Source organism: Sus scrofa, chromosome X (assembly GCF_054392235.1).
Source record: "Sus scrofa isolate SSC_HxYL_T2T_F1_AM1 chromosome X, Sscrofa_HxYL_maternal_Yorkshire_Landrace_v2.0, whole genome shotgun sequence".
Taxonomy (NCBI): domain Eukaryota; kingdom Metazoa; phylum Chordata; class Mammalia; order Artiodactyla; family Suidae; genus Sus; species Sus scrofa.
The window spans coordinates 119363235-119373592 of record NC_139401.1 but is presented as its reverse complement, the minus strand read 5'-3'; the positions used below and the strand labels follow the sequence as shown (position 1 = coordinate 119373592).

General features: G+C 41.5%; 1 protein-coding gene across 9 annotated transcripts in view; it reads left to right on the top strand.

Annotated features, from left to right (window-relative positions):
• Positions 1-7208: 7208 nt before the first annotated feature.
• Positions 7209-10358, top strand: part of USP26 (ubiquitin specific peptidase 26) — a 51372-nt gene continuing 48222 nt past the window's right edge. For 2 of the 9 annotated variants that reach the window (XR_014834634.1, XR_014834632.1), the window contains exon 1: positions 7246-7319. The gene's annotated coding sequence lies outside the window, so the exon portion shown is untranslated. Of the gene's footprint in view, positions 7329-9413; positions 9635-10358 lie in introns of those variants that run through there. The other 7 variants (XR_014834633.1, XM_085006620.1, XR_014834631.1 and 4 more) reach the window with 6 other exon arrangements.

Genomic DNA, 10358 nt, shown 5'->3' with positions numbered 1-10358 from the left:
CGAAACCTCAGGGTTCCTGGTCTGGTTCATTAACCACCGTGCCACGAGGGGAACTCCTCCGTCCTTTTTTTTTTTTTTTTTGACCCTATAAAATATTTGTTTAATGAACATAAGAATGGGAAAAAGTTTCATGTTTGCCCATTTGAGAAACTGTAGACTAGGCTGCTGAGAGTCTTATTACAGTATTAAAAGTTGGTGTTTGGAAGTTCCCTTGTGGTGCAGTAGGTTAAGGCTGTGGTGTTGCTGAAGCTGTGGCTCGGGTTTGATTCCTGGCTCAGGAAATTCCACATGCTGTATGTGCAGCCAAAAAGCGGGGGGGGGGGGTGGGGGGGGGTGGATGTTGGTGGTTTTTTTCCCTTTTCACCCCCGTTGCCCATTGTCTCCCATCTCTAGCTCAGTTTGTGCTCGTTCTTTTGACAGTGGTCGTGGGAGATGGCTCAAGTGTTATCTGCCTCCAAGAAAATGAGTTTCCCTTGGCAAATCCAAGCTGGTATCTTATGTAACACACAATAAACACTCTTCCTGCCCAACCCCTCCTTTAGAGGCACACAAGATGCTAGAAGAGGAAGAGAGCTCTGATGTTTAGAAATAGTTATGGCTTAGGTAGGTCCTAGCGTTTAGAGGTCCAGGGCTAAACCAAGCTCAGAAAGGCAATCATATAAAGCCTGGGGCTCCCATGTGATTTTTGCCTTTTCCCCTTATAACGTGGACATAGCCATGAACAATTCGGAAACCGATTGTTGTTAATGGGAGTACAAGCACTTGCCACAGATGTACCACCAGGGCTCAGTGCAAAGAGGGCAGGCAGAGCGCCCAGCTCCAGTGTTTCCCTATCAGATTGAGATGGCCATTGCCTCTTCATTCCTGTCTCCCAGAGAAAAGGAGGCATTAGTCTGGATTCCCCAGGGAATTATTTCTGTGAGCTCCTTGTCAGAGCTGGGTCAGAGCCGAGCCTCTGCGGGCCAGTGGTCATCTAGTCAACTAACAAACGGTGCGATAGGCCAGGTGAGGGCAGCAAAGGGCTGATCATGGAGCAGGATTCCAGTCCAGTGTCAAACAATTAGCCCTGGAGGCAGATGGAAAGAGGTGCATGCTGGATGCCATGTCTTTCTTAGGAAGGCCAAGGCTGCAAGGATTAGATGAGACTGGGAGGGTGTGGGGGATGTTCCAGAGAGAAATGAGGGCGATTCAGGTGCACAAGCAGGGAAGGAAAGTATTAAGGGCATGGGAGCCAAACTAAGACCAGGAGCGGAGGGAAGGAACTTTCTGGCACCTACTTTGAGCCAGATATTTATCTATAATCATAATTACAATTTAGGTAAAAATGAATACCGCCATTCAATTAGTATGTCTTGGATATTGTGCTAGGCTGCTAAATGTTTGTGAACATGTATATGAATAGGCATATATATATATATATATATATATATGTATATGCAGGTGTATTTTTTATGTAGTGCTTAAGCTCTGAAATCAATACATGGATAAAGGTAGATAGCAGAGAGTTTCAAGGCCTCAACCCTGAGCACTCCAATGTTTAGAAGTGAGAAGGAGAACAAGCAAGAAGCCCTAAAAAGCAACAGTTAGTTGCTGATGTATAAATAAATAGATGTAGGGAGTTCTCTTGTGGTGCAGAAGGTTAAGCACCAGCATTGTCACTGCAGTGGCTTGGGTTCCATCCGTAGCCCAGGAATTCCACATGCCACAGGTGTGGCCAAAAACAGGGTATATTTATATTATATAATATATAATGCTTCCTTTCATATAATACATAATGTAGTATTATGTATAGCAAATTTACTTTATTATCTTAAAAAGATACACAAGGTAACTGTTACTACCCATCTTTAGTAGCTGAGCAAACTAAAATCCAGAGAAGTTAAGTAATTGTCCCATGCTCAGTGTATGGTTAAGCTGATGCACAAATTCACAACTTCCTGATTCAAAATCAGCACTTTCTATAACATCATATGCTATATGTCTTACACTGTACTTCTATGAATTTGTCTATGTCATCTAGATTATCTAACTTGGGAGTTCCTGTCATGGTGCAGTGGAATTGAATCCGATTAGCATCCATGAGGATGCAGTTTCCATCCCTGGCCTCACTCAGTGGGTTAAGGATCCGGCGTTGCCCAGAGCTGTGGTGTAGGTTGCAGATGCAGCTTGGATCTGGAGATGCTGTGGTTGTGGTGTAGGCCAGCAGTTACAACTGCGATTCAACCCCTAGCTTGGGAACTTCCATATACAGCCGGTGTGGCCCTAAAAAGACAAAAAAAAAAAAAAAGGAAAAAAGGTAGATTATCTAATTTGGTGGCATACAATTTTTCGTGGTATCGCCTTATAATCTCATTTATTTCTATAATGTCAGTAGCAAAGTCCTTTCATTGCTGATTTTTGTGTATTTAGTATTCTTTTTTTTTTTCTTGGTCAGTAGCTAAAAGCTTGTCAGTTTTGCTAATCTTTCAAGAAACCAACTTTCTATTTTGTTGATAACCTCTATAATTTTTCTATTTTCTTTCCTCGTTTTCTGCTTTAATATTTACTATATCTTTCCTTCTGCTTGCTTCCAGTTTAGCTGGTTCTTCCTTTACTTCCTTAAGATGGAAGCTTAGGTTATTGACTTATTTCTTCTTTTTTTGAGGAGGTCTATAGCCAAGGCATGTGGAAGTTCCTGGACCAGGGATCAAACGTGCACCACAGCAGTAGCAACACAGGATCCATAACTCAGGGAACTCCAGAGATATTTTTCTTTTATAACATAGGCATTTATATTTGTAAAGTTGCAGCACATAAGTTTTGTTATGCTGTATTTTAGTTTTCATTCATCTCAAAGTATTTTCTAATTTCCTTTGATTTTTTTTTTCCCCTTTCACCCATTGGTTATTAAGATGGTGTATTGTTTGGTTTTCACATACTTGTGAATTTACCAAATTATTTTGTGAACTTCTAACTTCATCCATTGTTTTATGAAGTTTGTCTACTTACAATCCCCTTACATTGGTTAAGACTTGATTTATGGCCTGTACATGGTCTATCATGTAGTTAGTTCCATGTGGATTTCAGAATAATATGTTTTCTGCTATTTTGAGGTAGAGTTTTCTGTAATTTGGTGTCTACTTGGTTTATAATGTCCCCCAAGTCTTCTACTTCCCTGTCGCTCTTTGATCTTTTGTCTGGTTATTCAGTCCATTACTGAAAGCACTGAAGTCTCCAACTATTAATTTTGAAATTTTTTTTGTCCTTTTTAGGGCCACACCCTTGCCATATGGAGGGTTCCCAGGCTAGGGGTCCAATTGGAGCTGTAGCTGCCAGCCTACACCACAGCCACAGCCACGCCAGATCTGAGCCGTGTCTGCGACCTACACCACAACTCACGGCAATGCCAGCTCCTTAACCCACTGAGCAAGGCCAGGGGTGGAACCTGCAACCTCATGGTTCCTAGTCGGATTTGTTTCCACTGCGCCACAATGGGAACTCCTAATTTTAAATCGGTTATTTCTCCCTTCAATTCCATCACTTTTTGCTTCATGTATTTTGGGATTCTGTTGTTAGATGTATACATGTTAATAAATATTACAATTTCTGGAGTGATTTCATCTTTTCTCATTAGAAAATATTCTTTGTAGTAAAAATTTTGTCTTTTGTCTGATATTGAGATAGCCATTCCAGCAGTCTTTGATTACTGTTTGCATGATATATCTTTTTCATTTGTTTTACTTTCAACTTATTTCTGTCTGAATCCAAAGTCTATCTATTGTAGATAATACTGGTCAGATCATTTTTTAATTAATTAATTAATTGTTTGTTTTTCTTTTGTCTTTTTTTAGGGCCACACCTGTGGCATGTGGAGGTTCCCAGACTAGAGGTTCCCAGATCATGTTTTAAAGCACTCTATTTTTTTCCTAATTTTTGAGGGCCGCATGTGCAGCATATAGAAGTTCCCAGGCTAGGGGTCAAATGGGAGCTGCAGCTGCCAGCCTACACTACAAGAACACCAGATCCTTAAACCACTGAGTGAGGCCAGGGAGGGAACCCACGCCATAGCCATAGCCATAGCGATGCAGGATCCGAACAGCGCCTGTGACCTACACCGCAGCTCACGAGCAATGCCAGATCCTCAACCCACTGAGCGAGGCCAGGGATCGAACCTGAATCCTCACAGATACTAGTCAGGCTCCTTACCACTGAGCCACAATGGGAACGCCCAGGTCAGATCATTTTTAAAATCTATTCTGCTGATCTTTGTCTTTTCATTGCAGTGTTTTCATTTACACTGTATTCTGCTTACAATTAATTTAATCAATAAGTGAAGGTGTATGCTTGTCATTTTTTTTTTTTTTTTATCTTTTTAGGGCTGCACCCACAGCATATGGAGGTTCCCAGGCTAGGGGTCAAATCGGAGCTGCAGCTGCCGGCCTACGCCACAGCCACAGCAATGCCAGATCCAAGCCAAGTCTGCGACCCACACCCAGCTCGAGGCAACACCGGATCCTTAACCCACTGAGTGAGGCCAGGGCTCAAACCTGCAACCTCATGGTTCCTAGTCAGATTCGTTTCTGCTACGCCACGATGGGAACTCCTTTTTGTCATTTTAATATTTATTTTCTATGTTTTACAGACTTTTGACTCTATTCTTCCACTACTGCCACCTTTTGTATTAAATATATTCTTCCACTACTGCCACCTTTTGTATTAAATATTTTCTAGTATATCATTAAGTCCCTTTAATTTCTTTACTACATATTTTTTAGTTATTTTCTTAGTGGTTGCCCTGGAGATTACAATTAACCTCTTAACTTATAACAATATAGTTCTGATTAATACCAGCTAAATTTTAATAGTATAAGTGAGTGACTGAATAATAGGTACAGGGTTTTTTTGGGAGGATGATATTTTTTAAATGTTTGTAACTCAGTAGTGGGGTTGGTTTCACAACATTATGAATGTGCTTAATGCCATTGAATAGTATACTTTTAAATGGCTGAGGTGGTAAATTTATGTTATGTTTATTTTACTACGGCAACAAATCCAAACAGAATTTAAAAGGAGGATAAATTAAGACATTCCCAGATAAATAAAAATAAGAATTTGTTGATAGCAAACCTAATTGTTGCACAGCAAATACTAATGGCAGTTCTTTATGGTAAAATTAAAGAATACTAGTTATAACTTGCTTGAATCCACATGAGAAATGAAAGTATCAGTAAAGGTAACTACAGAGATATAAAAGAAAGTATAAAGGTACTTTTTTTTTTTTTTTTTTGAGTTCTTATTGTGGCTCAGTGGGAACGAACCCACCTAGTATCCATGAGGATGTGGGTTGGAACCCTGGCCTTGCTCAGTGGGTTAAGTATCCGGCGTTGCCAGTGAGCTGCGGTGTAGGTTGCAGATGCAGCTCAGGTCCCGCGTGGCTGTGGCTGTGGCTGTGGCCGGCGGCTGCAGCTCCCATTTGACCCCTAGTCTGGAACTTCCATATGCAGCAGGTGTGGCGTAAAATAAATAAATAAATAAAAATAAATAAAGGTATTTTTTTGTTTGTAACTCAGTTTTTCTCTAGGGATCGAACCTATGCCACAGCAGTGGCCCTAGCCGCAGTAGTGACAACGCCAGATCCTTAACCCACAGAGCTAGTAGAGAATTCCTGAAATGTTAATTTTATATTATGTTATGTTATGTGAATCTCATCTCAATAACAACGACAAAAAAAACGCAGCTCCGTGACTGATAAGGATTGGGGAATTTGGGGACCACACTTTGGTCAGCTAATCTTAATCAGCTAATTTGGGCCTCCGAAGGATGAGGATTTTAATTCTATGTTCTTTCCACTTGAAGGTCTCTAGAGTCAAGTAGAAAGAACTAAAATAGAGGGCCATACCATCTCCACCACACCCCTTAACTGCACTTGTCTGGTTCAGTCCATTTAGCGCACTCCCTCCGCCCCTCCAGCTTCCTGTCATGATGGTATGTTCCATTCTGAACCATGGTTACCATGTAAGCTCCTGGTTTTGACCAATCCGGTTGATTGTTGTGCGTTACTTTGGTTACCAAGTTCGTTGTCAACTTGTTTGAATTTAAACTTCTCTGACCAATCAGGAGGCAGGTATGGGTTACTTTGTGGCTTACACTGAACTTCTAGAATATCTGCAATCTCACACAAGTGCAAACTCCCAAATACAAGGCTTATAGCCTTCCCGCCCAGTCCAGCCCAGTGCTAACTGATGCCAGAGCTTCCAACACTGCCCTGCACCCCAGCTCTGAGGTTTTCCCCTATTTCCCACCACACAGCAGTAGGAGAGGGCCCGTTACCTGTGGGAGCGGGAAAGAGAACCAGGAAGACTTCACGCAGGAGGCGGCCTTTGAGCTAGGTGCTGGGGGATGGGCATTGGCGGGAAAAGGACATTCCAGTGAGAGGCAACAGCACAAAAGGCACGATTACACTAATGATCAGTTAAACACGCACATGGGTGCTAGGGGGCCATGGGTCAAACTCTTCTGGCCCTTTCCTCGTCCTCCTCACGATCCGGTCCCTCAGTCCGCTCACACCTCACACCCATTCTTCGTGCTGCAGGAGCATGCTCCTCACTGCCCGTTCTCAGTGAGGTAGTGAGGTACTTGCCATTCTGTGCACGTGGTCTTCAATGGTTGGAGCCCTCCCCACTTCGTGCTCCTAGTGCATATGTATGTGTACTTGTCAGGTGGGCAGCTGTTTAGGCTCACTTTCCCCTTCAGATGGATCCTTGACGCACTATCACCTTCATTCAACTCTTTCCCAGTTTTAGTATATGTGCTTCTGAAATGGGCACTCCCAAGCATAGTTGCTGTGGGGAATTGAATTCCCTGCTGAGATAGATTTGGTCTCTGGCCTTAGTTTGACCCCAAAAGCAGAAATGGAGGGAAAGAACTTTCCAGAAGGAGACGACGCTATGCAAATCTAAAAAGGACAGTTGAAGGATGGTTTGAATTCACTGCTTGGACCAATCACGGAGGCTGGTTTGAATTACTTTGTGGTTCGTTTCATCCTGTGCTTCCCACAATTCCTGCAACCCCCAATTCCGGAACGAACCCTCCAAGAGCAAATCTTTCCCACCAATAAGAGCAATGCTTAGGATACGAGCGGGTCTTCCACTTATAGAGAAAGAGCGAGTGGATACTATCTCTGTCAATCATTCTCGACCAAACCAATCAGAATCTTTGTAGGCGGAGCCATCTACTGGCTATAAAAGGAGCTCAACCGTTTGCTGCGGTGAGCGTTTCGCTGTAGGCTGTGTGGAGAAGTGGTACCCTCAGTGATGAGGGATCATGGTGCCTGCTCCCATGTGCGTAAGGTTAATTTCCTTCTTATTTGTTATTGGTGGTAGTTTATAGTGCGTTTTTATAGAGTATATGGAATGTAGTAATATACTTTAACAATATTATAATTAATAGTATACTGGATTAATATCTTGACGGCTTTAGATTTGTGGCAATATGGGACCCTTAGCTAAACTTGGGCACAATGTTGTGCTTTATATTACAAGATGATGACCCTTTAATATTTCATTTGTTTAAATATTGGTCTTGATCCCTTTTTTATGTGATGTTAAGGTGCTTTTTTGGCTGAGCAGGTACCGGAGAGCATTGCGGCTGACAGGGAGCCGATTTTGCCTTTTTATTTTAGATCTTTGGATGATTATTGTCACTGGGTATTTAATTCTTGGTCTTAGCCCCTCTGTTTCTGTTATTTTCAACCCGAAAAGAAGAAACTTTACAAGCTGAGGGATTGTGCACGGGTTTAGTCAGTTAGTGGCTGCCCTTGAGCATAGGTGTGTGCGTGCTTTCTTATTTGTGTGGTTAATTTTTGGAGTCCTCTCATACACTGACTTAATTTAAAAAGAAAAAAATGTTTCCTGATATTTTCACTTTGGAGATGATAAAATCGACGATCAGATTGGCATGGGACTTGTTCGTTGATGACTTTAAATATCCTTCAGTCACCATCGGCACCGTTTTGCATTTTCATGCAATATACTTGTGTATTTAAAGTCACATTTGACTAGACATGATCCTGAGGCTTTTCATGCATTTTCCTTTGAAGGCTGGATCTTTTTTGCGCTTGGTGTTTTGCAAAAACCATGTATTCCCCAAATCCTCTCTTCAGCCAATATTGGATGAAGTTTGGCATTTAATTTTACAAAACAGTTGTTTGTTCATTCTCATTGCATGCAGTTAAGTTTTGATGTTGGGGATTCCATAGATTCCTTATGAAAGGTTTTGTGAAATTTTCGATTTCCAGTGGAGAACATTAACAATCAGATTGCGTGCCTTTTATTTGGTAATCATGTATTTGGTGTAGCTTTATTTGTCTAAATTCTGCTCTTGTTCCCATTTTATAAATTTCTTTTTAACAAATAAACGTTTCAGGAGTTCCCGTTGTGGCACAGCGGAAGCGAATTCAACCAGTATCCATGAGGATGCGGATTCGATCCCTGACCTCGCTCAGTGGATTAAGGATCCAGCATTGACATGAGCTGTGGTGTAGGTTGCAGACGCGGCTCGGATTCCGAGTTGCTGTGGCTGTGGTGTAGGCAGTTGGCTGCAGCTCGGATTCGACTCCTAAAAAGCAAAAATTAAAAAATAAAAAAATAAAATAAAAATTAGAAAAATAAACGCTTCGGGTTCTCAGGATTTACAAATAAATGCAAAGTTTAATCATCGGATGGAGTCCCTAATGTTTTATGATAGTGAATGCCCATAAAGTGTCTGTAGTAGGCTGCCTTGTAACGCGATTTGGCACTTTATTTTACGGAGGAATTGTGTGTTTGGTATCATTTTAATCTATTAAATGTAAGTCCTGGTCCTTTTCATAAGCTTTGTGTGAAAAAAGCTGCGTGTTACCTTCGATTCACGAATAAGGAAACAAGTTTTCTAATTGGTAGGTTTGTGGTATTTTCAATGTAAAAATACACCCCTGGACAATCAGAGTGGCCACTTGTTTTAGGACAGTGGATGCTCAGAAGTGCCCGGCACTGGCCACTGCTGAGCAGTTCATTTCCTGTAAAAATCGTATGTTGAATATGAGGTTATTCAATAAAATTCTGTCCCTAGCCTTTGGCATACATTTTATTTGAAAAGTCTGAGACGTTTCAAGGTATAAGTCAGGAAAGTAACGGCGGAGATTGAGGACTTTACGTTTCCTAGCAGCTAAGCAGCTATTGGAAGTCGGAATTTTATTTTACAAGATCGTTGTGCATTTAAAATAATAGTAATTTTAGAATTTCGATCTAGGTTTCCTTCCCAGGTGTTTATTCGTAGGGGGGGAATTCTTTGTACAGTTTCTATTTATAGGCAAGATGGACAGCAGAGTTGGGTACCAAGTTAGAACAGGAAATGGCGGGAATTCCAGGCTCCTCCCCTCACGCGCTGCTGGCCGCGCCCCCTTGGGCAGGAGCTGCGGAGGTTTGTGCGGTTAAGCATGCTGCGCGCGCACGCAGCCTTCTGAAATCTGTAGCGACCGCCTGTGTACGCTTGTGCCTCCGTTAAAGGACATCAAGAGTGTATTCGAAAGTAGAATTAAACGAAAGGAAAACCCTCGCTGTTTCTCTCAAAAACCTGAGGACCAAACTCACTGAGAGGAACCTGTTCTCGCTTTGAGGTAAAAATGTGCTGGTGTTGAATTTGTCTGGTTTATACTTGATTTCTACTTGAATTATGTAGATTTAGTATCTCAGGGACTTCCTGACACCTTTATTGGTAGCACACTAGTGATATCCAAGTATTCTTTTCCTGGATTATGTTTAGAAATCAGAAAGATGGATTGTTGGTAGGATTGAAAGCTGCCTCTGCGTTTGTTACTAGGAGGTGCCGAAGTCTTAGGCATTGGGACATTAACCAGCCTCAGGAATACTACCGTTTCAAGTCCTAGACCTTGAATGATTTTTTTTTACTGTGGGAGTTAGGTCCAAGGATCAGGTTTGAAGGCACCTTTATAGCATCCACTTTGCTCATAGGATTTCTAGAGGGGATATTTTCTAAGGAACACATTGGTAAAACCAATATTAGCAGCTGTCCAGTTTCTTTCATTGTTATTGCCTTGAAGGATCTATGCTCAGTTTCAGAAGATAGAAAAGTTATTTAATGGTTGGGATTATTCATAAAAGGTACCCTGAATGATACTAGCTGCTTTTCGATGTTTGTAATTTTCTAACTTACTGCGTTACCAATTACTTAACACTAATACACCATGAAATGTTGTTGTGGAATCTGGTGAACAGCTCAGCTTCCCATTTCAAAGGTTTCTTATCCATAATCCTGCCTGAGTCTTTTGCTGTGGTATTGAATAAACAGATTTGTTCAAAACTCCCCCTTATAGAAATTAA